This window comes from Corapipo altera, unplaced genomic scaffold, assembly GCF_003945725.1.
Source record: "Corapipo altera isolate COAL_440 unplaced genomic scaffold, ASM394572v1 1, whole genome shotgun sequence".
Taxonomy (NCBI): Eukaryota; Metazoa; Chordata; class Aves; order Passeriformes; family Pipridae; genus Corapipo; species Corapipo altera.
Genome location: NW_020884873.1, coordinates 3734509 through 3756929, shown reverse-complemented (window position 1 = coordinate 3756929; position 22421 = coordinate 3734509). Strand labels below are relative to the sequence as shown.

Below are 22421 nucleotides of genomic sequence, written 5' to 3'. Positions count from 1 at the left end.
AAGATCTGTAGAGATACAAATCTGGAGAAAAAAGTGAAAAAAAAAAAAAAAGAGGAAAGAATTGCTGGGTGAAATCTGACATAAATGGGCCTGTGCCAGGAGTGAATCGAGCCGCTTAAATATATATTAAAATCTGAATATCTCTTTCAGTCTCTCATTTATCCCTCCACAAAAAGGGAAGAAAGAAATTCCATTATCTCAACAGTATTTCCTGTTAGCAGCTTTATTCTCTACTAGTAGGAGCCCCACAGCTCTCCACTCGCTCACTATGAAGTATACTCCTAACTTTATAACCAATTCTGTTTAGCTGTGTTTTGATTACTGTGGCAGCCACTGTATTTCTTTTTTTTTCCTTCTGCCTGTGAATGGATATTGCTCCACACAAATAGATTTTATCCTTGACTGTACCCAAGCATTATTTCCTAACAAATAAATAATTCAGAATAACAATTTACCTCTGTTCCTCTCGTGTTGGCACTCTCACTTTTTAATCCTGTAAGCTTAAGGACATCAGAAATTACAAATTTTTCAGGCCAAGGTTACAACTCATATTATATACTAAGGCCACAAATTCACCATTCATTCTTTGCTTTTTGCTTTCCCTGTGTTTTGGTGTCCTGTCCCTCATTTGAGGTATTTGTCACACATTTTTAAAGGCCCGTGTCATGCATGTGAGTCTTGGCAGGTTACGAGTTACAACCAGCAGCCTGTGTGACCCTTGCACTTCTACCCCCCATCCAATTTCTTTTCTTCTTCCCTCTTCTTTTCTTCTTGCTCTCCAAATACCATCTTGTCTGCCCCTGCTGAGATATCGCAGAAATGTTCTTCATCAACATACAGTGTCATCTAACACATGGAGCCTGCCAAGTTTTCATGTTGTTATATCAGGAAAATATCCCTCAGGGGCAAGGGGAGAGGAAGAGGTCATTTTTCATCTATGGAAGAGTGAGTAACCCTTTTCCTTTGGGACTAAGAGGGTCTTAATTTAACAAACCTTCTTCCCTGTCACACTGCTGCTGCTGCTCACTTGCACACCACAACAGGCTAGGCAGCATGAGAGCTGGAGAATAAAGCACACTTGCAGGAAAGTAGCAGTTAAACTTGGCTTGGTGTGCTGGAATTTGAAATAATTAAATGCAGAATGGGAGAGAAGCCAAAAGTATAGGAGTTTCCAGTGCAGAGGAGGGAAATTTGTCTGGTTTCCAGGTGTGATGAGCAATCCTCAGAAGGCTCTCATCAGTACAAAGCAGGAAGCTCAAAATGTGGGTTCTTAGGTGAACTTTAATCAAACTGTATAAATCTTTTCAATCTTCAAAAAGATTCAGACCTGGAGATTGCTCAAAAATAGGCTTCTTCAGGGATGGAGTGACTTTTTTTTTTTCCTTTAAAAACAAAAAGCTTCTTTGGCATTTTTCATTGTGGGCAAACTGGCAATAACATGGTTAAGTTTTCCATGACAATCTAAACTCTTTTTTTTCCTTGTGGTACTAGCCCAAGAGTGACTGAATGGATGATCATTTTGGTTGTGGACATTTGCATTGGAATAGGTACTTTCTCTGCCACTAAGGCTCCCCTCAGCTAAGCACAAGGTAAGCAAAGCTGCAATATGAAATAAACTTCCAGAGGCTTGATGAACAGTGGCTGCTGGCTGGTTCCATCTTCAGAGCCATCTCTGCTGATTCAAAAGACAAATCAAGCCCAGGGTACACTGGGCATTTTACATGTCCTATGCAGACAGAAATTCTCATACTGCCCACAGAATTACACAAAATTAAATCAATGAATCATAGAATGGCCTGGGTTGGAAGTGACCTCAAAGATCATCTAGTTCCAAACCCCAAATCAGGGGTTTACACTAAGGTTCCTTGATATGAATCCCTTCTTAGCCTACCAAATGCAGACAATATCCAAGACCAGAACAGGTTCGTTTTCCAGCACTGATAGAGATGAAGAAAAAAATGTCCTCTCATTAAAGCACTTCCTGAAAGAACAGGAATTTAATTAAAATTGCTATCCCTGAAAACCAGCAGTCAGGCCAAGTCAGAAATTCTGCTTTTTACAGCTGCAAAACAGTTCTGCATTTGCAGCAGTATTGGCCTCTTATCTAAACCAAACCTCCATCTTTACTCAGATTTGAAATCATGCTCTTAACTAATTTCTGTGACACAGTCTTGTTTGATTTAGAGACATTAAGCAATAATATCCTGTGAATACTTGCCACTAGTGACCTGTCTATAATGATGGTAAGATAGATCACTGAGAACTCTGCAGCCACTGCTTTTTTGCCTCCCCTTTCATCCAAGCTAGTCAGCAATCACCAGAGCAGGTAAACACCACAGTCCCTGAAACAGGGCTACAGGGGAATGGTTTTGCTTGTTTTTTCAAGTGCCACATACAGGAACAGCAGTGTTCCAGCAAGTCTAAATGCAACCAAAAATTTAATACAAAAAGCTGTAAAACTTTCAAGAACTTCTTTTTCCTCTTCCGATTTTGAATCATCTTTTAGAGAAAAAGAAAATAAAAATCTCAGAGAAGGCCTCCAGGTCCTCAGTAACAAACTGTGCTTTCTGACTCTCTAATTACACCTGCTTAGGCCCAAGGGACACAGAATGACCTTCCTCATCCCCCAAAGAGTGTGGATGACATCATGTTGAGCATCAGATCGAGTCTGTGGGCATTACTCTGTGATACCCCAGCCTTGTTTATCCGCCAGTACCACTTCATTTTAATGCCCTCAGGGATTCTCAGCCTGAGGAACTCCAACGAGTCAGAGAGTTAAAAAGAGTAAAAGAATACCATCCGACACTCAAAGCACTTCTTTTTCTGCAAAGTACAGGATAAAGGATGAAAATCCAGCATAAGCAGCACCTGCATGAATCTTACATATATTACTCTGCCTCCTCCTGTAATTCATCTCTGTTCATAAAACCCCTTATCTTCTGGTAGTAGGAGGAGCAAACTCATCTGAGTCAATCTACTCGCTATATATCTTTGCCCAAACCTCTTCACTTAAACATCTTCAACCTTTTTTTATTTTTTTAAGTTAGAAGTGCTTAACGATTGGTGGAGTGGCTAAAACAGCACAACAGCATGTTTGCCCTCTCCCTAAAACCTTCTCTTACCCTTCTGGCAACTTCTTTTAGATTATGTCAATCAGGAAAGAAAGCTAATAAGACAGTGAAAATACTCAAAGCCAGTTTTCTGGAGAGAATAACACAGCAATCATGTTCAAGTTCTATTGGACCTACAGGCACATTTTCTTGAAGTGCAGCTTCCTGAAAAGCTTGGCAGATTAGAGACCCTCTTTTTCCAGCTCAGCATCATCTGCCCCTAAAATGGTTTCACTGACTCCATTCAGACTATTATCAAAATATCCAAACCAGGCTCTAGGTAGAGTGATAACTGATAATATCTCTGGCTTTCATTCACATTTTCTTTGCTTCTTGTAGAAACAAAGCAATCAAAGTATGCCTTTGACACAGGAAACTCTGTGTGGGGAGTGACTTTCTGCGCAGTCTCAAACACTTTCAATTCAGTTTTATTTATCAGTGTAATAGTCCCCTTCACCCATTTGAGAGACACTGATACACTTAAACCAAAGATTCATCCAACATTTGAATCATAGTGTTCGGGCAGATTCTTACTGCTACTCCCAGCTGTACCCATCATGAACAGCACAATGAAGAACCTCTTCTTGGTTTTTTCAACCACAGCAGTAAAAGGAAAACAGCAGCAAATACCTCTTGACTTGCAGATACCCAACAGTTATTCCCATTGCATAAAAAGAGAGAATGAAGCAGATAGAAGAGATGGAGTAATGGAACACATATTCCAAAGGTCCTGCAAGACAAGTCCAGAGTGGGAAAGTGGCTGTTAATGATCCTCAGCTCTCTTCTCATAATGGAAAGCCTAAGTGAGCTATATTATTTCTATACTAGATGTGATTGACAAGTACCAAATTATTAAAAAAACAACCAAGCAAACCAAATCATAAACCAAACCCTCCTGAAATTTTGAGTCATATTTTAATGACAGAAGATCAGAAAATCTTGAGGGATTCTGCTGTCTGCTCCTTTGCAGAGGAATGACTGAAACTTTATGATTTTCAATTCTGTCTACAATTTCAGCGTGTGCAGAAAGTGTCCTTCACCACAGGATGGACTTGCTCGCTTTGGGGGTAAAAAAGGAAAGCCTATCCTCACTTTGTTTTACATAAAGAAACTCCTTACCTTTTACCTACATTAGGTTAATCCCTTTTTAAAAAGAGTTATCACACACCAAGTGCTAAAAGTAAACTATAAAAATTGGAGAAACAGTTCCCTATTAGATTCCTTGAATACTGGTGACTGAAAAGAAGTTATCCTGTTCTTGGTACACGAAATACAATACGCATGTTTAATTCTCTGAAAGTCCCACCTTTTAAAAATATTTAATAAAACATCAAAGCATCCTATTACTTCAGAAATCCACACCAGATTCAAGCACTGATATGCAATTAAAAGCAAGAGCTAATTTCTGTAAGGAGGTGCTCTACTTTTAAAGACATCTTTATGTAAGCGATATTTTTTTTCCTTCGAAATTCAAATCGTAACTGTGTGTTAAGTGAAGAGTAAAATCTCTAGCTTGGCTTCAAAATGGCAATTTTTAGTCTTAATGACCTTCACAGAGCACTTTTGAACATCACATTAAAAAAGATAAGCCTTTGAAAACTTTAAAATGTGGGTAAGTAGGAAATATTTGAATAACTAATTATGAAGGCTAAAAAGAAGAATGATATATATCATCACTAGGCCATATTCAAAGAAATACATTAGATCTTGGGGAATCAGTTGTTCTTTAAAAGACCCACATCCGTACGAATGTGTGTTGCAGGTAATGAGCATATGCACATATATCATTCCTAAAACACCTCTAAGGATATTTCTCACAAAACAGTAGTGTTGGAGCCTCTGATTCAGCAAAGCGCCTTTGTTTCAGCATAATTAACCATATGAAGTCACGCTCGAGTCAACTGTCTCACTCAAGGAGTGCTCTCGAAAATAACTACACATATGCCATAAACAGATGTCAGCAGGGTCAAATCCAACATTTAAATCAAGACAAGATTGAATATACCAGCGCTATGGATTGAGGACCTGGCTAACGTGAAGTGTATTGGGAATTAGGAAACAGTTCTTCACTGCTCAGATAAGAAGAGCTGAGCATTTCAGAGCTGCCTGTTCAATTTTATATCTGAACTCACAAGAAATTTAAAAAGAAAGGGCAGTGACTTCAAATTCCATAAGTAACTCCGGAAATTTCAGCCACGATTCCTAGAAAGTTGAAGTCAACACTGCTGCGGTTTATTTTAAGGCGCTGGGCTCACTGCGATTTGTTAGACTTGCAAGTTGCAGCCTCCCTAGAATGAGATGTACATGTGTGCGTGCATGATATCCTCATAAACGGGATTAAAAACCAGTCCCTGCTGAACATTACCATTCATAATTTAAGGGTCGAAAGGAAAGCAAAGAGATCCCTTTCTGGTGCATTTCAAAGCAGAAACAAATATTTATTTCAGTCCGCGAGCGACTGCGCTGCCGCGACGGCACGTTAACAAAAAAGTGTACTAAAAATGTTCCACATTTCTCAGTTAGGGCCTCCTATGTATAATTTGGGTCATTTGGGGTTTTGGTAACAGTAGAACTTTAACAAGGTTAACTAAATAAGGTTTTAATCGTGACCTCCAGGGATATCTAAACCACGCTACCTATCAGGGTTTCCTGAATGTTTTTTAAGTTTTTTTATTTCTACAAACTTTTAAACTGTTTTGAAAATAACGATAGCGGAAAAAAAAAAAAAGGAATGAGAATAAAGAATGCTTTAGTTATGGCTAATCAACACTTTCCACATGGGAAACAGTGAGTTTCTGGAATATTTGTTTTGGGATGTAAAATATACAAAAGCAACCTGAACTCCTGAAAGAAAGATAGTCTATTATCAGCTCATGCACTCAACCTTATGTCTAAAAAATCATGTCATTTCCTATATCATAAAAAGAAAAATAAAAAGAACAAGCAGAGAGGATTTCTCTAGTAACCTTAACAAGTTTTTAATGTCTTTACAGCGTGGGTTAAAATCTCCTATACAAGGTCTGGGCTTTAAATAAAGTTTGGGTTTTTTTGGTGGTAGACAGATAGCTGCTTTGAGAGGGAGGATTATAAAAGAAAAATGTTCCACTTAATTTTAAAATGCAATGGATCAAATGCTTTTGATACAGTTCTTCTGACTTTATTTGGTGAACTGGGACACTGAATTATTTTATTTCCCTGTATTTTTTAAATTGTTGCCAAGAGCCAGACTCCCTTTACGCAGTGGGAGCTGTACCTATTTACACCAGCTAAGGAGCCTATTAAATTGTATTTTTGAAGAGACATGAATGAGCTGCACGTGAAAAAGAATGCAAAGCAGTGAATATAAATTTTGTATGCAGGGCCCTGGTTCCTCGATTTCAAGATGTGACAATAAAACTTCATTCACAATTCTGATAATTAATAATCACAGCACAGCCTAACTTCCAGTCCACCTATGCCAACACACCTGAGCTTGGGGGCTGCAGAGAGTTTAAATCCAGACCAAACCCAAATTTTGCTCTTTGGTTAATAATTAGCATATTAATTCATTTCAACATTTACAGCAAACACAGCCACATTGCTGCAAATCCTAACTATAGAAATCAATAAAAATTGCAGCACCATAATTACCCCCCTTTGTCTGAGGCCAGTCATTCATGGCTTCTCCTACATAATCTCATGGGTTGCCCAGGCCTCCCCTCAGCCTGCTCTTCTAAATATCTGAGGATCATAGAGGTGAGGTCACTTCATCACTCCTTGGGAGGAAAGAAAAAAAGAAAAGAAAAGAAAAAAAAGGGGGGAAAAAGCAAAGCATCTGCTAAAATTTGACTTCATTTGATTTACTCTCCAAGACTGTTTTTTATTAAATATGTTTGACTGCTATCTCTAATTAAATGTAGAATTAATTTTGGCAAACTAACCACAGATGCAGTTTATGTTCAATTTTATCAGACAGATTTATTTATAAGCTGTCAACTTCTTGAAAGACTTCATTTTGGAGCAGTTTTAAATTGCTAACAGTAGCTGTAAATGGGGCTACTGTTCTCTGGAAGACTAAAGAAGAAGTATGCTATAAATGTCCATTCCATCTGCGAGGAATCATAAAACAATCACATTCCTTTATATTTTTTTTTCTTCCCCCCTCCTTCTTGGGACCTTTATTAAATTAGTTCAACTCAATTAAAAATAACTTCAAAAACATTTCAGGGCCCTTTGTTTCAGGGAATACTTGGAACTCTCTGCACGGAACGTCACCCTTTTAACTAATCCCTTTTGGGGAGCGGAGGAGAATAGTGGTATTGTGACTTCAGACAGTGCTTTCAAGGGTCTCTACTGTACCGAATTGAGGTCACCGCCAGACAATGCCCAACACCCAATAGCCATTCAGGCGTTCTTCACAACTCTATCAAACGTGTCTTTCTTTCTCGCGCGCGCTTTCTCTCGTGGCAAAGTCACAGGACAATGGAGAAAGCCTCCAGCACCATTTATGGTCACTATATTTGCACATGACAAAGTCTATTCTTCCTGGTTTGCCAATTCCGTGGTAAAAAAGAATGAACCCTGGATAGATTTTCCCACCATTACAGTTGTTCAAACTTAGCTCAGATTAAAAACAGAAAACTCTAAAAACAACAAAAAGCCCGTCTAAGAACAGTAAGTGCTGTTTGAAAGAGTAGCTACTCCAGTCCTTGCTATTTCGGTATATGGAGAGAAGCTGCAGAGATGAAGTGGAAGATTAAATATGCTACATTATAGCCTGCATATGCATGGCTGAGTATACATTCTAGTGCAAAATGGAAATGAAGGATAAAACCAGAAGCTATTATTTTTCATCGTATCGTTTGCCATTAGCCGCGTTAGAAAACTCACTGTTTGAACAACAGCGCAGGAGCCTCGCCCGCACGACTTGGTTTTGCTTGGGAAGGTTTAACTGCTTCAACCGCAAACAACAGCAGCAGCAAATCAATTACTGCACGTTTGCGCTGGCTACTGCTGCTATTTCTGAAGACGTACCTCAGAAGTTTTACTCTTTCAACAGATGAGGATGAGAGAGAGAGACAGAGTGAGAACGTTGCACTAGATACGGCGAGCTCGCTGCCAGGAAGATTTTTTTCTATATTTTAAATATGCGCTAGAGATACAGTATTCTTCACAACCTAAAAAGATCTGAATGAAAATGTGCTGCTGTTTAAAAAGACTGTTTATAACCAGTACTTAACTTGACATTTGCACTGCCTCACCCACGCACCTCCAAAACACACACATCTTTTTTTAGTTAATCCGAAATCGCGACCTCCCCCACCCCGCTGCCTGACAACAGGGAGCACAGCAACCTAACCTGCAGACAGTCAAATGCCATTAAACTCATCGTTAGAGAATAATTTCAGAGTGTTCACCCTATGATGAGATGATGATTTTTCTTCATTTCTATTTCTGACCTCTTTGGCAATTTTTTCCTTCCATTTTGCACCATGCTGTTTTTGCGGCATTTAGCTGCTGCAGACTCCTGCCCTCCCATCCCCAAAAAACTGACCCCCAGCCTCATGAGACAAATTCCACCACTGTTAGGAGCTGCTCCTTCACTGGAAAGTGCTTTGCTTCCCCCTCTCTGCCCTTCACACTGCTGGAAGACGACAGCCAAGGCAAGCAAACGTGAAAGCCCTGTGGTTCTAATGTTGTATCAGCCCGTTCTCAAAAGGTCCTCTGTGCAGTCAGCCATACCTTCAACACACAGTCACTCAGGACAGTGAAGAATTACTGAACAAGGGCTTCAAATAGATAGCTGGTTGGTAGTTGTTTGGTTTTGTTTAGGTGGGTGGGTTTTTTCCCCATCAGGATCTAAAACACACTTTAACTCAATTATGATACTGAGCCTCCCTGGAACAGTTATCTCCAGGATCTCACATGATGCCAGGGACCAAATTCTGCTTTTGCTCACAAGGAAAATGAGCGAGTATTTAAATCCCAACCCACTTTAGGAAATCCCATAAGTATGAACTTAATTTCAAGAACCTTGCCCAGTATAAATGTTCATCTGAATCAAAGGCTAAACATCTAATTCAGGCTGAAACCAGTGGTATATTGAGATCTAGGAGAATCTCAAGAACCGCCAGGAATGAGTTACTTACTTAACTGGTAAACCTACATGAGATTTATGGATGAGAAGTTCTACGGGATGATAAACCATATTTTTAATATAAAAAAATAACTATAGCATATTCTATTTAAACAGCAAAATGTATGTGTTGGAGTACTGACTCATGGGTTCCAGATATGTGGAAAAAAAATACCACTAAGTTCCTTCCAAATTTGCTCCCCACATTTTGATTGTATGCAGACCCAGAAATGAGTCAGTACCATTAGCACATTCTTATTTGATAGAGTAAAACTTAAATTTCTGATTGTACATGTGAGCATCATCTATAGGCTGATAGCCAAGGGTTTCTGCCTACAAATGGAAGCTTATGTCAAACTGCAGGAATAAATTAAGAGGCCAGAAAAAGGATTTCCTGAGAGTTTGCTGGTCAATAGCATTTCTCACTGTGTTTAAAAAAAAATAAATATTAAGAAAGTGCATTTAGGAAAAAAAAAAAGACACTCCAATGAAAGAATACAAGAATAAAAAAATTTACTTCAAAGACACATGACAACACAGCATTTAACAAACACATACTCTATTGAACCTGCCTTTAAAATAGCTCAGTTAGGTAAATAAATGTTTAGGTGTTTTCTTAGCTTGTTTTACTCACAATTGCTCACTTTTCATAATAAAAAATGTCATTATCTTCAAGAGATGCACCACATGTTCTTTGGAAAATTCATTTCTGGAGTTTTAATATAAATTTATATTAGGTCTTCTTTTAAGCCACGATAAAGACTTTTGTTTGCTACCTGGTGGATAAGTTGACTTTGAAATCTCTCCTGAACCCTGAAAACACATGACAAAACCCTAATTACTTAGCCCTATGCTTTATGATCTACACTTTTACTAAATTTAACGTACTTATGGAAGAGATCTGTTCAGCTCCAGTAGGTTAATCTGGGTCCTAGAAGAAATTTATGCTGCTAATGCTCCATCTAGCAATCAAAGAAACAGAGAGACAAGTGAAGGAAAACGCAGAAATATATGGAACACAACTCTAAGCCTTCTATAAAGGGGTGTATTTTTTTTCTGATGCTGATCTAATATATAACAGAAGGAATCTGAAGATATTTACTAAAAATATGCAACCAGCCCTTTTACGCTGAGCCCAGGACCACAGCTCTATCCATCCCAGCAATGATCGAGTGGCAGATAGGCTGACAGCCCAGAAAAGAGGTTTTCCCAGCAACTGCTGGTGCTGTGCATACTCAGCCCTGAAGATGACTCAAGTCCTCCAGGTGATGGCCTCCTAGTTACGGCTTAACAAGCTGAAAGCGCTTCATTCTGGAAAAAGCCCCTGTTGGGTGGGCTGAGGAAGTACCATTCTCAAAGAAACTGCTGAATCTACTGAATCCGATATTATTTATTTTTATAATCAAAAGCTAATGCGATCCACATTCAGATTCAAATCACACGTGTTTTAAAAAAAGATGCGACAAATTAAAACCAATTACAAGCGAACTAAATATACAGACCCTCATCAAGGCTGTAACTGTTTTTAGAACTCAGATTTTAAACCTCTTGTTCCAGACCCAACTCTTCTTTCCATTATATGGTAGCACTTGGCAAGTGGTAGAAGGCAAGAGTGAGAAGCCCAGCTTTGCCCTTTGGTAGGAAAACCTCAATTCCCAAGAGAGAGAAAAGCCTGGACTGATGATGCCTTTACAGCTCCTGTGGAGCCTCCCAGAATATGCACCTTGGTAGAGCAAGGAGATGATGCTCAGCCAAGTCCCTCAGGTGATGGAAAGAGACTTTTCCTGGTGTCTCAGACTGGACTTCAAGTTGTTGATAGACACACCTTGGAAATCACTGAAATGGAGTTAATTTTTGTTGCCCTTTTAACCTTAGATTACACTCAGAGTTATCCCTTTATTGTTACGGGATTCAATCACCTATCTGTCTGAAATGTCCTTTATGGAGAGGAAAAAAAAAAAGTCAAATAACACACTGTTTTCCCTAAAACACAGTCAACAAGATCTAAGAGGATATTAAGCACCACTAAGATAGACAGGTGGAAAAATCAATGGACTTTTTCAAACTGTCAACATCCACACTGTTAGTATAATATGGAACACTGAGACACCTTTAAAAGCAAACATGCATAATACAGAGTGATACATGAAAGTTATACTCTAAATTTAAACAAAACAAAAACATGTTTCTGAAGTGAAAAGATATTTCTGAGTGTCGAAGTGCAAACTCAGATCTTCTGCGTCCACCAGCCAAGTTAGAAAAACATGAATTTCAACCCTCTACAATTAGAAGGTAACAAAACTCAGTTTTAAATGATTTTACTACACCAAGTTTCATTTCCTTGCAGTTGGGATGAGCTACCACATCCAGAGAGGGACCAACAACAACCTTCCCAGGGCACTGGACTGGCAACCTGTTGAGTCGTAGCAAATAATTTAAATATTTGTATATACAAAAATATATCCACACTCCTGATGTCTTAGTGCCTTCTCTGTCTCAGGGAGAGTCAAGCTTTCAACAGTGCTTGATTACAAAGCTCCCTTGCACTGGAATCACGGGAGCTCCACAAGGGTGGCAGGGTCAGCCTCTAGTTAATGCACACAATTTTATCATTAATTTTTTGAATCCTGAGGTCTTTATTTTTTTGGCTGCTGGATAATACTATGCAGTGCTTATTTCTGGTTTGATGGCATCCAAAGAAGTTTTGGACTCACTTTTATGTTTCTGGAAAGCATCTATTACAGGAGACCTTATAAATATAAATTAATGTGATCCCCTGTAGAGAAAACACACGAGATCATGAGTCCCCTTAATAACACAAAGGGGATACCTGAACATAGTATAAAGATATATTAGTGCTATGTTTTCTCTTTTATGAGAACAATTTAGTTTTCCCCTGTCCTTCCAGCCAAACTTGGCTTGCATGATATTGAGAGAGAAGAATCATATACTTTCAGAATGGTTGACAGCCTGCTTTAGGCATTATATCTGAAAGCAAATCAGCAGCAAGAAAATTGCCATTTAGAGAGGGAATAAATTACAGGACATTGAAATATCTGTACTAGAGCTGTAAAAAGTAGAAAAACTAAGAAACAATAAAAACATCAGCTGATAACTGGTGTGGAGGCCAACGAAGGGAAGAGGAAGATGAAAGGGAGAAGAAGGTTTTGTAACCGCTGTGTCTAGTCTGAAAAGATATACACGATATACATGGAAAATGCTACAAAGGCTTCAAAATTTGGTGCTCAAAAGTTTCAACACGAAGAACAATAAGTGCCTGTACAGCCTTTGTTTAGCCCCTTCACGTAGATTAATTGCAATAAACTAATTGTGGGATCACAGATTATTTTTTTCCACAAGATCTCTGTACCATGGCACAGAACAAATCTTCTTGCATAACAAATCAAGCCTGGGTTGTCAGTGAGAATGTGGCCTTGGTTCATTTTTTGCAGACTGTGGAGCGTGTTGTGAATGAGGTAAGGGATGAAAGGAAGGAAGCAAAAGCTTACATTAGCAGGTAGGTAGGGGGATCCTGCTTGAGCAGGTTGGATCCCCTCCTTGCCAAAGCCTGTGTAAGGTCCCCTGTGTAACTGGACCTTCCCAGGTATCCCTAACTGCGTCTTCCTCATTTTCTGGGCATGTGACTTAAAACTTCTTTGTTGTTCTGCACATCACTCACAGGTGCAACCTGAATAATGTGATGCATTACTCTAAATATATGAAATGCTAGATAATATTTTATATTATATAATATTATAATATTACTATTGAAAGAAATATATATAATTAGATTACTTTTAGTATCTTCATATGTCTTGGGTTCCCCACATGAGCAAAATTTCTGCCTCTTAGTTTCCCATCTGTAAAACTGAGACACTTCCTTTTCTCAGGTTTCCAACACACCTACTGTGAAGATAAAGTGCAAGTTTGAGGTACCTAGATCATAGAATCATAGAATCATAGAATCATAAAATCAGTTGGGTTGGAAGGGACCTCTGAGATCATCAAGTCCAACCCTTGATCCACTACTGCTGTAGTTACTAGACCATGGCACTAAGTGCCACATCCAGTCTTATCTCAAAAACCTCCAGGGATGGAGAATCCACCACCTCCCTGGGCAGCCCATTCCAATGCCTGATTACCCTCTCTGTAAAGAATTTCTTCCTAATATCCAACCTAAACCTCCCCTGGCACAGCTTAAGACCATGCCCTCTTGTCTGAGATGTTCTCTTCAACAATGCCACACAAAAGACTATGAAAAAGTAAGTAATTCTATCTTCAGAGCAAGAATGATGCGTGACCGAATTGTAAGAATAGTGTTCCACATAAGAAATAATGAAAGATTGAACAGCTGCTCATTAATTGACCATCTTCATTCTGTGTGGTCAGTGAGGTTCTGTGCAGAAGAAAAACTGTACGTGATCATATAATTGTGGACTGTATCATATGTACAGATACAGGAATCGTGAAATGAAATTACACAGCAATGTAATTAAGAGTGCTTGACTTTGCAAGCAATGCTATTTTAACAGAGCTTTTGTGTGTGTAATTTCCTACATTTTTCAAAAAGGCAAACAGAGAAAACAGCAGTTGCACCATATTTATCACGCTGCCATTGACATCTTCCTCATCTGGCTCAGAACCTCCAGCTCCACCTCTTGTACCTTTGCTCTTCTGCTAATGACATAACCAAGGACAAAAATGAACTCATATCTGTGTAGTTCCTACACAAGGAATCTTCCACCAAAGTTTCAGAGACATTTGATGCCAGCAAAAGGGCATCCATCCCACGTTCCTGATAAAATGTACTTGTTCTGCCCTTTCCCCTAAATCCTTCCTACTTTCTTTTCTCTACTCCTCTTTCAGTTCAGACCCACTCTTCTTGTCTACCAGTATTGATGCAAATCGTCACCATCCAAGACCAAATCTTTCCCTTCACTCCCACACTTCTACCTCAGCATCTCTCAAAAGCACATACTCAAAAGTCATGGCAAAGGCACAGTCAATCACCTGGAAAATTCTGTCTTTGCTTCATTGCTGTAGAGTATTGAGACTATTTGAATAAAAGCTCACTAGTTTCTCTTTTCCCTTATTTTTTTTTTTTAATGGGTGAACCAAATTTTTTCTCTCATATGATTCAGTATAACAAAAGTAAACAAACAAGAAGGAGAGTGTGAGGTCAGACCAAAGGTCCACCTTGCCCAGCACCTTCTCTATGAGAGTGACCAAAGCAGATGTCTAGGGAACAGTGAATTTAAATAAATCAATAAATCTGCCTAAGGCAGGCATTCAACACTTTACAGTCTTATAACAGGAAGTGTTTGACAACTTCAAAAATGTTTTTCTTCTGTAGCACCCTATAAATCTTAGTTACATTCATAAAATTCCACTGGAGAGACTGTAATTGCTGAGATCAGATAATAACATATAATAGGAGAAAACAAACAGTTCCTCAAAGAATATGAACAATAATGCTTCTGGTACATCACCCATGCTTCCACAATGTTGGTTTTTTCTGTTTGTGCAAAAGATACTTGTAAGAAGTTCACTTTTATCAAAACTTATAATCTCCCTCCCCAAGATACACAGTCTTTCACCTCATCTTTCTACTCCCATACAATTCATGTCAACCTGGTTTTAAAGAAAAAGTTCTGTTTGTCAGAGGTCTTCTTGTGGTTTTGTATTAGGTGCTCTTATATGTTCACCCAACACTGATGAAGTGTTAAAATTGCAAACCTGAGCTACTGTGACTATTAGGGGGTTCCCAAAGGCCTCAGGCTCCTGGTTAACACAGAGTGATTTCTGACTGACCTTGGCCTGCCCAGCAAAGTAACATATCTTTCAACATTTTCTATGAACTATTGAACCTTCTTTAAAATAAATAAAATAAGAGGTATAAAAAAGGAAAGGATGGATATACATGGAGCAAAAAGGATTGTGGGGGGATATATAACATAGAAACAAAGTAGTCAGAAGAAAAATAAACCAGCTGAAGCCATTTTTTGCCGGTTGCTCCTCTGCAGCCACTCACACAAAGTGTGAGATGTGTTGTGGTGGCAGCACACTGGTATTTGATATCACACTGGCCTGCAGCACCACGTGGTTCTGGGTCTTCAAAGAGGAGATGGGTTAGAAATATCTGGAGATAGAAGGGGAGAGGCTAAGCAGGACAAGGAGCAGACATGGGAAAGCAAGTGTCCCAGGATCTCTTTCATTGGTGACTCTGTGTTTTATGAAGACCGTGGCCATCCTTATACAGAAAAGGTGAGAAACATCTGACCCAGGGGGACCTGCTGGTATAAAGTCCTGGAGTTTTGCTTTCCACAGGTTTTGGGCACTCAGGGTGCAGACACCCTACCCGTGGTAGGAGTTCTTCCCCTATCACATCCCACAGCCAAGAACTGCCGTGGTTCAGTTTAGAGGACAGTTACAAATATCACCAGGTGAAGATCAACTCAAAAATCTGGGTTTTCTATACCAAAGGTATACAACCTACCAGGGGTTCCTGAGTTCTTCTCTGCTGGAATAATGCTGTCCCTCATTTCAGGGAGCCAATACTGTCACCAGCATAACACTACTGACATCCTTATCAAACTGTATCTGTAAACATCTGCACATGTGAGTGGTTGAGAGGCTCTGCTTTATAAGGTCTTATCCATGCAGAGTCTCGAGAGCCACTTGTTCAGGATTTTTTTCAGAGCAGGCAAAATGTAAGGCTCTTCTACCAGAATCTGAATGAAGGTCTCCAGGGATTCCAAGAGTTCTGAGTCTGTGGTTTGTGATGCATCTTATGAAAAAGGGGGAAAAAATAACCCCATGTTGCATCTTCTGAACCTGATGTCAATCACAGTGTGATCATTTTTACACTGGCTAACTGCAAACAATTAAAGCAAAGGGAATGGGTGAGGAACAAACAGGAAATTAAGCAAGAGTAAAGATTATTTGTTAAAAACGGTAACAATGTCCTGGAGGAAACAGTAGAAAAGTCATTAATCGGAGAATGCCCCCTCACTGTCTGAACCTAGGCTGGCAAATTTTATTCTTTCCAGGACTGAACACAGGATCAAAGGGGATAGTAAAAGTTCATAGTCTTAAGAGAGAGGGCATATACTGGAAGGGTACAGAGGAAAATGTTACTCTGGGGTTCTCTGCTTCTCTCAGAGATTCCGGGTCAGCTGGATCTTCCCTTTTTGTTTTAACAGTTTTGTTTGCTGGCAGTTTACCTTTCTGTGCAGAAATAATTGCTTTTAATAAGCTGTTCTGAGTCACTTTGAACAGAAACTGCATTGGAAATGGGAGAAATAGAGGAGCATGTAAACAATTCCTTTTTTAAAAGAAGTAACTTTACCTGTCAATAAAGGATGAATCGAAGAAAAACAAGTGCAGGTCTTTTTGCAAGACTGTGAAATAAGAAAACTATCCCATAGATTTTCCAGGAGTCTATGCAAACTTTTGTAGATTTATGTGTACAATAACAACAACACTGAACAAAGAAATCCAGGCCTGACCTTTGTGGTTTTGTCCCATCCTTAAAAGCAAAGCCATGCAAGCTCATACAAAATTTGAACTTTGTGATTTGAAAGGAGGTCCCAGGGTTCAACCAGGTACCTGAACTGAGTGAGTCAATCTTTTGAGGATGGCTCTTCTCTTCCTCTCCCACACTTCTGGTTGGTATTTCAAAACTGCCAGAGCCTGTGAGATACCATCTATCTAACAGTGGTTGTGGCCACCAACTTTCTTCTCTATAATCTCTCTCCATTTTCCCTGTGTAAGAGTCTTAAATGAAGTTTGTTCCAGACTATTAACCTATGACAGAAGACTGCAGAGATAAGATTTCACTGACATATAGAACAAAGAAAAAGAAAGAGTGTGAAAATTGCAATGACAAGGTTGCCTTCGTAGTTCAAGTTGTATGAAATGAAATGAACTAAAATATCTGACAAATGTCTGGATAACACAGGTTGGGCACTAATGACTTCGGCTGAGTCAATCAGAACTGCATTTAATAGACAGCACAAAAGATTTCATTTACCAACACAACTTCTTGACTGTAACATCTAAAATTTATCCAATATTCTGCTGCTTTAGAGAATAAATGATGTAACTGTTGTTACCAGGCCATATATTTTCAAACTACAACATTTCTAAAACGGGCAAAATAAATATTTCATTATACTGAAATCAATTCAGACTCTGTATATAAAAGAAAAAGCTATGGGTTTGGGAAAGCTACTACATCACAGTTAAACTGATCAAACTAGTCTCATGGGTTAGACAGGATTAAGCTGTCTTTTGACCACGTGCCAAAAATAATCTTTCATCTTTGGCTGGGCAAAAAGTTTTCATATATTATAAAGCAAAGATGGTTTAAGCTCAAAATGCCACAATTCTGCAGAAAAAGGAGGAGGACTGAAATTAGAGACAGACTGAAGGGAGTTATTTTCATACTTGCTGTTGTGGAGCAGGAGCAAAACATCAAAAGCAAAACCAAGGAAAAAATGTAAAGGCTTGCATACAGATATCATCCTCTGTGGAGAGTTTTTACTAAAGTGCCTGTGGTAATGCCTAGTTTTGACACCAACTTGGCAAAAGTCTCTATTTCTATTTCCTTCTGCACGACTTAACTTAATACAACCACACACACACACACACAGAGCACAAACCAAACAAGGATGGTGCTTACATTTCCTCCAAATTTTTGTGCCCTAACTTCTGGCCCAGTGAGTGACATCGTTCCTTTCTGCTGCAGAGCAGACATAAGTTCAAAATTATCTAATTTGCTAGTTAATGTCTTTCAAGCCTAGCTGGAAATCCTCCTCAGGGGGACCTCCTCTGAGGAGCGCGCACCAGGAGTGATGGGATGCTTCAGGGATTTGCAGTTCCCTCTAAGTGGTGCTGAGATACCTGTATGCCCCTCACATCCTCAAACATTCAATGAACTCCAACTCCTGCTCTGCTTCATCTTCTACATTCCAGGTTGCCACAGAGCAAATATATGTAACCCCGTGAAAAAGCACATGAAAGTGAAAATAAAGAAGAGGCAAAGCGAATGGGGTAGGAGAAATACTACACTGTTTGTTTTTGCTAGTGAGAACACAGTCTATTGTTTGGGACAAAAAAAAAAAAAAAAAAAAAGAAAAAAAAGAGAGAGAAAAGAAAAAGAAAAAAAACCCCTAAATGAATGGGTCTTTTTTTTCCATTGTTGTTTATGACCATAATTTAGCAATGCATTTACTAGCCACTGTAATCATCAAACAGGCCTTGACAATTAACAAAGAGACCATGAAAATGAAAGTAGTGAAATGGAAATGAATCACAGTTTCACCACAGCAGAAAACATCTTTCTGAAGAAAGACAGACTAGAATGAACACTACTCCAAGTAAATTACATATTAATTAAATGAATTAGCAGTGTTGCTATTGTCCCATTTGGGTACTCGCACGCATTTTACAAAAAGGACCCTTGCAGCTTTGAGTTTCTGTCTTTTCACCACATACTTGTGTAATGCCTGCTTCCTAACTGGGATTCCTATTTCCAGTAGCTACAGCTGACAGTAAATCCCTCTATACATCCCACGGCAAATCAACCTTATGCAGACAAGCTCCAGCAGTTATTCTGAACAGTGTCCTTCCATCATGCCAACCCACCCTATTTTTGGCAGAGGATCTGGATAGCACTGCTTCCATACTGACAAGGAACAGGATAATGTTTTATGATAGACAAGGGGAGTATGTTCCCCCTGCTTAGCTTTACAGACTCCCTTTTAGATCACAGAAGTGAACTGGACCAACTATGCATAGGTGCAGTATTTTCAAAGGCATGATGTAAAGCTGGGTTCCCATTCCCACACTCCAAGGTCATCCTCACAGCTCTAAAAGCTCCAGCAACTTCCCAGGAAGTCAGAGCACCAATTTGAACAGCAGTATATGAATTTGAGGACCCATTTGTCCAGCAATTAAAATAGTCAGTCCTCATTTGGGAAAAGTAAAAACATGACTCCCAAGTTTCCTTCCTCCCTCTGAAGAAGGCCCACATACAGTGTGGAGGGCCTCAGGATATGGAGATGGACACTTATCATGCGTGTTGAAGCTGTGTCATAAAGCTGGTTATGTTGGTGGCAAGACAGGGCAGGATCATGGGCTCAAGGAGCCAAAACACTGGATGGAGATGGTCTGTTGACTCTGTATGGTCATACTGACACACAGCAAATCATCCCAAAAGAGAATGGAACCTGTGGCTGAGCATAAGGCAGAAGCTGATTACAGACTCTCTGCTCTGTGCCCAACACAAACTAGATGTAGAGTTTTAGCCTTATGTGCTTTCATTAGAAATACATACTATAATGGGGCAATACTTACATAAAACCAAATTCAATTACAAATGTTTAAAATGTGTGTTATGTTCACAAGAACTTTTGGCTTACATGCACAGTCACATCTATATTAACCACAGAGTGGCAAACTACCTTCTGAAATCTGCCAAAAGAACCTCTTGCATCATTACCTAAGTGCCAAACAGATTTTTTTGTGGTCTTTGAATATGGGAGCGTGTTATATTAAAGAATCTGACTTCAGGACCTTTGCACATAACAAAAAATCAAATGCTTAACAGGAATGACCTTCAAAAAAATGTAAGATAACCTGGGGCCCTCATATAAGCTGTGGCTCTGTTTCCTTGGTGTGTTGTCAACTACTTGTCAACAACAAGGGAAATATCAAACCAGCATTTGGAGTCTAAGACAACAAATACAGCCAAATATGCAACTTCGGATAAATTTTCAAGCATTGTGGTTTTGCAGTTGACAATTCTCAAAGGAAATTGGTCTCCTGATGTTGAGAAAATGGGTGGTCCAATTACTAATCTGCTCAAATCACTTTCATTCCAAAATATTGTTAAAATCACTGTCAAAATGCAGCAAACATCTAGCATCAAATAACTTGCAATGAAACCTCAGAAGCATGCAGATGCTCTCCCTAGAAGTCATGTGAGAAGCTACATTTCAGCTCCATTTCCTGCAGAAAATGTGGATGAGCTCAAATTAAGACAGAACATACTGACCTACCAAGCATTTAGTCCCAGCTTAAGCTGGGTCTTACATTCTGCAATTTATTACAGCACAAAACACTTCCCTCTGCAGTCGTGCTCTTGGCATAAATGAAGTCACAAATCACCATTGTTTAAAATTATTAAAGGTCTTTCTGCATCAGTGTTATTATTAGCATTTGTGTTTAAATGAATAGTCTGCCATTTTTAAGCTACAGTCAAATAAATGAGCCTCCAAATTCTGCTGGGAAAGGAAACCCCACACTGTCTCTCTTGAATAGAAGGCCAACATGCATTTTTGGCTGTGCCTGTCAGTTTTCCCTGACTTGATACAGAAAAATTCAAATGCCTACAGACAAATTAAAGTGGGAGCATAATACATTAAAAGATTACTTGTGGGATGTTGACATTCAGATATGAACTTCACACCTTCATTTTATCCTCACGATGCAGCAAAATACAGTCCTACGTCCTAAAACTCAGCAAACTCCAGGGAAGCTCACTAGGCCTTTAACTGTGCAGCTCAACACTGCTGTGTAATTTCTGCCTATTTCAAACAAAAAAAAAAATCTGTGTGTAGAGAAGCATTTGCTTTAAACACTTATTGAGGCCACAGTGCTGGTGTATTTTAAAAAGGACCACATTTGTAGGTAGCAGAACAGTGGTTAGGTGGGTTGTGGTAGGGTCAGTCAGTCTTTTATTCTTCAACCTCAATTCTAAGTTGAGGCTGATGATAGCAGAAAGAAAAATTCCATCTTTCCTTCCAGGGGCAGCAAAATATTTAGCAGTATTTGATATGTTTTTTTATTCCTCTTAGACAACAAACACAAAGAAATGCCAGAGAAAGAGTACGGACATGATGGACAAAGTGATCTAAACTTCATGGACCAGCTGAGAAATTCTGTGTGTTTCTTTTACATTTAAATAGACAAAATGCTAAGGAAAGAAGCCATGTACACTATATACACAAAGCAATTCATGAGCCCAAATGTAAATCTTGCTTCATCAGATAGCTTGGCTCTACAGTTAAAGTAATTATTTTTTTTTTGAGTGTTGTGAATGTGTTAGAGTGATGTATATCATATGTATAAATTACCTCCTGCCTTGTAAGGTTATCATGAAAATGAGATCTTGCTCCAACTCTAGCAGGCCCAGAGATAAAGGAGACAACAACAACAAAGAATATCAGCCCTTCCATCTCCCTGTATAAACAGTTTGAATAGCCTCCTGCATTTCAAGGGTTCTTGTCACTGATGATCTTTAGGATCTTGTAGCTGAACTCTACACTTCAGCAATGAGGACATCCAGTGGCAATCACCAGTTAACTTATGTGATGCAAGTGCTTTCTGCAAGTCTAAATTTGGTATCTGACACTATTTTTGTTCTACTTACACCTGCATGGGATGAATAATATCTCTTTTCTTGTTTGGTGACTGTTTTTCTCGAGCTAAATTGCCTATTGACTCTAGCCTGAAGCTAAACAAAAAGGGCAAATAATACAGCAGAAGCCACTAAATAATGTATTTTTTTTGCCTATCATTAACATGAATACCATGTGCAATTTCAATCCCTATAGAAAAGCCATAACAACCTCTGACACCATTGTACAGCAATTGCTGATGAAGACTGACTGCTCTAGCAGTAGTTCTTCTTTATAAAATATTTTGTGCATTAAAACACCTGGAGAAAGCACAATTATTTCCTATAACAGGTAAACAGCAATTCTAGTGCTATTTTATAAAAGAGGAAACTAAGGCAGAGAGTCAAGGGCTGACGTGGGATTAGAAGGCAGGAAACTTCTTCCTGAGTCAAATACATCCCAGCCACAACTGCCTTGTTTGTTTAGCAAGGATTGTGTTGCACTGAGATGGTGCAAGGTGAGGGGAGGTTGGAAGAATGCATGCCTACATTTCATAATCATACACTGTTCAGGATACTCTGAGCAAATACCTGCTTAGCACTATTGCTGAGATTGTTTTTAGCAGAGGAAAGTCAGAAGTTTCCCATCACAGGCAGGAGCATCCGTTCCTCTGTACTGGATAGATTTTAGTCACTCTGAAGCAGCCACAGCTTGAAACAGTCCCCAAAGGGAGACTCTGAAAAGAGTTACTGCTTCTTTAACCTAACCAGAGGCAAGACCTTGATAGGGACG

General features: G+C 39.1%; 1 protein-coding gene across 7 annotated transcripts in view; it reads right to left on the bottom strand.

The window, feature by feature from the left end:
* Positions 1-22421, bottom strand: part of SOX5 (SRY-box 5) — a 640197-nt gene that overhangs the window by 376062 nt on the left and 241714 nt on the right. Inside the window, exon 1 of one of the 7 annotated variants that reach the window (XM_027659224.1) lies at positions 7980-8027. The exons of the other annotated variants lie outside the window; for them this stretch is intronic. The gene's annotated coding sequence lies outside the window, so the exon portion shown is untranslated. Of the gene's footprint in view, positions 1-7979; positions 8028-22421 lie in introns of those variants that run through there. 7 annotated transcript variants of the gene reach the window in all.